The sequence below is a fragment of the Ammodytes marinus genome (assembly GCF_949987685.1).
Source record: "Ammodytes marinus genome assembly, chromosome: 12".
In the NCBI taxonomy this organism is placed as follows: domain Eukaryota; kingdom Metazoa; phylum Chordata; class Actinopteri; order Uranoscopiformes; family Ammodytidae; genus Ammodytes; species Ammodytes marinus.
In genome coordinates, this window is record NC_137216.1 from 29,309,774 (window position 1) to 29,314,773 (window position 5,000).

Here is a 5,000-nt window from a genome sequence, read left to right on the forward strand (position 1 = left end):
ACTGACAACATTTCTACCAAATTCCAATACATTTGTTTGTCATTAAAGAGCATTTTCAATAAGTAATGTAGAGATGAAGATTTGAGAAAAATCCAGACTGGTCTCTTCATTTTTTCCAGAGCTTTATATTACAGTTATAGAAAGTTTGCGACTTCCATTTATTTTTAAATTTTTATAAGATACATTTTTTGGCCATTTTTTTTTTAACTTTATTAGACATATTTGCAGAGACAGAGACAGAGAGGCTGGCCACAATAAAAGGCCACTCTAAAGGCAAGGCAAGGCAATTTTATTTATAAAGCACATTTCAGGCACAGGGCCACTCAAGGTGCTTCACAGGGTTAAAATCAAATAAAGAATACAAATACAAAAAAAAGGAACAAATTTAAAACATGGATAAAAATACAACATTTAAATAAAAGAATTAAAACATTTTACCGAAAAAAATAAATAAATAAATAAAAAAAATTACAGGTTAAAAGGGAAACAAGAACGTTTTGAGACCCGATTTAAAAGAGCTGAGAGTCTCAGCGGACCTCAGACTCTCTGGCAGTCCGTTCCAGACATTGGGCGCATAAACGCTGAATGCCGCCTCTCCCTTAAAGAACTGTGCTATAATCACGCTGTCTAATCAGCATCTTGATAAGCCACACCTGTGAGGCTGGATGGATTATCAGAGGAGAAGTGCTCACTAACACAGAGACAGACTGATTCGTGAACAATATTTGAGACAGATGGTTATTTTGTGTAAGTAGAAAACGTTTTAGATCTTTCAGTTCAGCTCAGGAAAAATGTTCTTAATGACGAAAAATGTATTGGAATTTTGGTAGAAATGTTGTCAGTAGTTTATATTATAAAACCAAAATGTTCATTCTACTCAAACCTATGCCTGTAGATAGTAAAAACAAGAGACACTGAACATTTGGAGTGGTCTCTTCATTTTTTTTCCAGAGCTGTATTTGTAACTAGGTTTGTGGGCCATCGCAAATGGGACAGAGAGAGATCATGGGATGTGTGACGGCAGCATGAGCCAAAAAAGAATGACCTTGTTCTATTCTTATGTCATCTGAAGTGTGGCAGGACAGACAGACAACCTAATGTGGTTATCAGACATTAAAGGTGCTCCGAGGAACTTTCAGTGTGTGTTAATTCTAGCGCCCCCCTTTGGACTAAAAGCGGTAGTGTTTTTTACTACGCCAGCTGTTGTTCCTGGGTGAGCGTATACACCATGACAAAGGCATTAAGAAAAACTATATAAAAAAAAGTAGCGTTCTTTGCACTGATGGTCTCGTTTGCTGTTACATGTAATTCATGATCATCAGAGGGAAAAATTAGACTGTTTCAGAAATATTTCAAAGTTCCTCGTAGCACCTTTAACTAGCACACACACACACAAAAGGGATAATGCATTAGAAAATAATAACCAATAAAATACGACCAATGTGAAAACACTAATACACAATGCAGTATCCACGATCTTCTACATTCAACTCACCGATAACATTCGCTGCTAAAAAATCTTTCCAAGTACCTCAGTTTCGATTTAGTTCAAAACAAGGCTTGACTGTCTGTGTTTGTGTGTGTGTGCGACTCTGTGTGTGTGTGTGTGTGTGCTACTCTATGTGTGTGTGTGTGTGTGTGTTTGTGTGTGTGTGTGACTGTGTATGCGACTGCGTGTGTGTCTGTGCTTTTTCCTGCGTCACTCGCATTTCTAACAATTATGTGATTACAGCGTTCGCGGCCCAAAATGGATCCTAGATGTTTAAATATAGAGCATCTGGTCTCACTATAGTTTTTAATGTCTTTTTGCCTCCCACACGAGCTGCTACGTAGTTACCATGTTAACCTAATTACACGGCCACTTGCCCCGCGGTTTCACCAGACAGGGAAATATCCTGAGTACTGACGTCAGAACGGCCCGTTTGATTTCTAAGGAAAAAAGTTTAAAATTGTACAGACACACGCGGACACAGAGTAACATAGACAGAGTAACATACACACACACACACACACAGTAACATAGACAGAGTAACACGCAGAGACACACACACACACACACACACACACACACACACACACACACACACACAGAGTTGCGTGCATGCAAACACGCAAGCACGCACACACACACACACACACTCACACATGGACAGACGCACAGACACATGTAGACAGAAACACATGCACACATACACTTACATGCTCTACGGACATAATGTTTGAAAAAGTTTACACACACACACAAACACACACACACACACACACACACACACACACACACACACACACACACACACACACACACACACACACACACACACACACACACACACACACACACACACACACACACACACACACACACAAGCACACAGACACACACACACACACACACACACACACATGTACAAACTTAACCAAGACAGTTTTTTTTATCCCCCATGTGGTGGTAGAAAATAGGCCCTTACTTCCTAAAAAAAGCAAAGAGCATACTTTCTACTATATAGTTTGGTAGAAAGAAGATTTAGGATGTCCCGATTCTTGTGGCCAGATTTAGGATGGTTAGAAGTACCCGGATGTCCTACTTCATGCGGCCAAGATTGTTAGTGTTGAAAACTGCATCCTATTTGGGCGATTCTGACCCACAATCCAGTGCACACGAGAAGTGACGTCACATCGACGAAGCCTCCATATGAAAACAAACGGGGATGCGACGGATATAAAAGCAAGAGGCAAGGTCAAGGCGCAATGTTATGATGAAATAAGAGAGTAAAGTATGTCCCAATAGTATGCCTACTGCATCCTAACTAGATTCTTTTTATCGTCGGATGTAGTATGTAGAATAGAAAAAAGAAATAGTATGCGATTCGGAACGCAACCTTTATGAGACATGGGCTGAGAGAGCTGATGCACAGATTGCTGTTTGTTATAAAGGCTTGTAACTAGAGCTGCAACGATTAATCGACGAATCGATTATTAATCGATTATTAAAATAATCGCCAACTATTTTGATAATCGATTAATCGTTTCGAGTAATTTTTTAATAAAAAATGTTCAAATTCTCTGATTTCAGCTTCTCAAATGTGAATATTTTCTGGTTTCTTCAATCCTATTATGACAGTAAACTGGAATAAATGTGTGTTTTGGACATAACAATACATTTGAGGACGTCAACATGGGCCTTGGAAAATTGATCAACATTTTTCACCATTTTCTGACATTTTACGGACCAAAACACTAATCGATTAATAATCGATTAATCGAGAAAATAATCGACAGATTAATCGATTATCAAAATAATTGTTAGTTACAGCCCTAATTGTAACTAGGGCTGTAACCATAAAAAAAACTCACGATTCGATTTGTATCACGATTTTATTCAAGCCTAAAAAAGAAAACATTTAATTAAAAGAAAAACAATTAAATGAAATGTTAAATTTATATATGAGCAAAAAGTTGATATGCAATATGTAAATTAATAAAAACTTGTTTTTTCGATGCGTTCGTCAACAACTGTCAACATAATTCTAATAAAGTAGTACAAAAATCTGTGACACAGCTTCCCCTCACGATGTCACAACAATAAAAACACAACCGGTGCAATATGTGGATTCATATAAATACCTTGGAACAATAATTGATTTTAAACAGAATTTTGAAGAAAATTGTATTGCTGTGTGTAAAAAGGGATACCAGCGTCTTCACTGTCTGAGGAAACTGTTCTTCTTCCAGGTGGATAAAACCATAATGACCTTGTTTTATCGTGCTTTTATCGAATCAATTGTATCCTTTTCTTTGGTTTCATGGTTTGGAAGTCTCTCTATCAAGAACAGGAACTCACTTAATCAGGTGGTGAAATGGTTCAGTAAGTTAATAGGAGAATCTCAGCTGAACCCGGCCTCCCTGTACACTAGACAGGTACAGCGGATAACCGAGTCCATTTTTTATGACCGTTTGCATCCTTTGCACAATGAGTTTCAGCTTCTCCCCTCTGGAAGAAGGTTTTTAGTTCCAAGGCTTAAAACCAAGCGTTTTAAAAACAGCTTTGTTCCAGCTGCAATCACGCTGATGAACAAGCTGTAGAAATTGCTAAATTTGCACAACATTAATTTTGTTTGTGTTATTTATTTATTTCTTGATTTTTTTAGATCAATTTATCTGGGTTTTATTATGTTTTAATTATGTTGGTCAGTTTGACCAATTTTTGAAGTGTCTAAGTTTGGATTAGCACTGGAGCACTTTAATTGTTTTACCTACTGTATGTAACTGTCCCATTTGTGTTTGTGTCTATGTGTTGTCCTAACTGTGTGACGGAAGCTCACTTTTTAAACTGCAACACAAGTTTACCTACGGGTATGAATAAAGTAACCTGAACCTGAACCTGAACCTGAACAGCTAAAAAAAAAGGCATTCCTAATGTGTGTGTGTGTCTGTGTGTGTGTGTGTGTGTGTGTGTGTGTGTGTGTGTGTGTGTGTGTGTGTGTTCGTTCCAGTGTGCGGTGCATGCGGCCACACAGGGCAGGGTTCTGGTTCTAGAGGGGCTTAGAGAAGGCATTATTGATCTGTTAATACAGTGTGTGTGTGTGTGTGTGTGTGTGTGTGTGTGTGTGTGTGTGTGTGTGTGTGTGTGTGTGTGTGTGTGTGTGTGTGTGTGTGTGTGTGTGTGTGTGTGTGTGTGTGTGTGTGTGTGTGTGTGTGTGTGTATTCTTGTGAACGCAATATCTCATGAACGCTTTGAGGGATGTTCTTCAGACTTTGCACTAATGTCCACTCTGACTCAAAGATGAACTGATAATTTTTCATGTGTAAAAGTCACTGTTTTTTTGACAACAAATCTTGTGTCTCTGTGTGTGTGTGTTCCTTTAACCAATTTATACAAACTATCTTAAATCTGCCAAACTCTACCTGTAACTGTTTTAATTAGGCTATATTGTACTTTCACCCATTTCATTTTAATTGCTGCCACTCTTCACCACTGTGTAAATGTTTCAATAGTTTTT

The 5,000-nt window shown here is 38.1% G+C and overlaps 1 protein-coding gene across 1 annotated transcript in view; it reads left to right on the forward strand.

Annotated features, from left to right (window-relative positions):
* vwa8 (von Willebrand factor A domain containing 8) overlaps window positions 1-5,000 on the forward strand; it is an 88,122-nt gene that overhangs the window by 6,458 nt on the left and 76,664 nt on the right. The gene's annotated exons all lie outside the window — the stretch shown is intronic.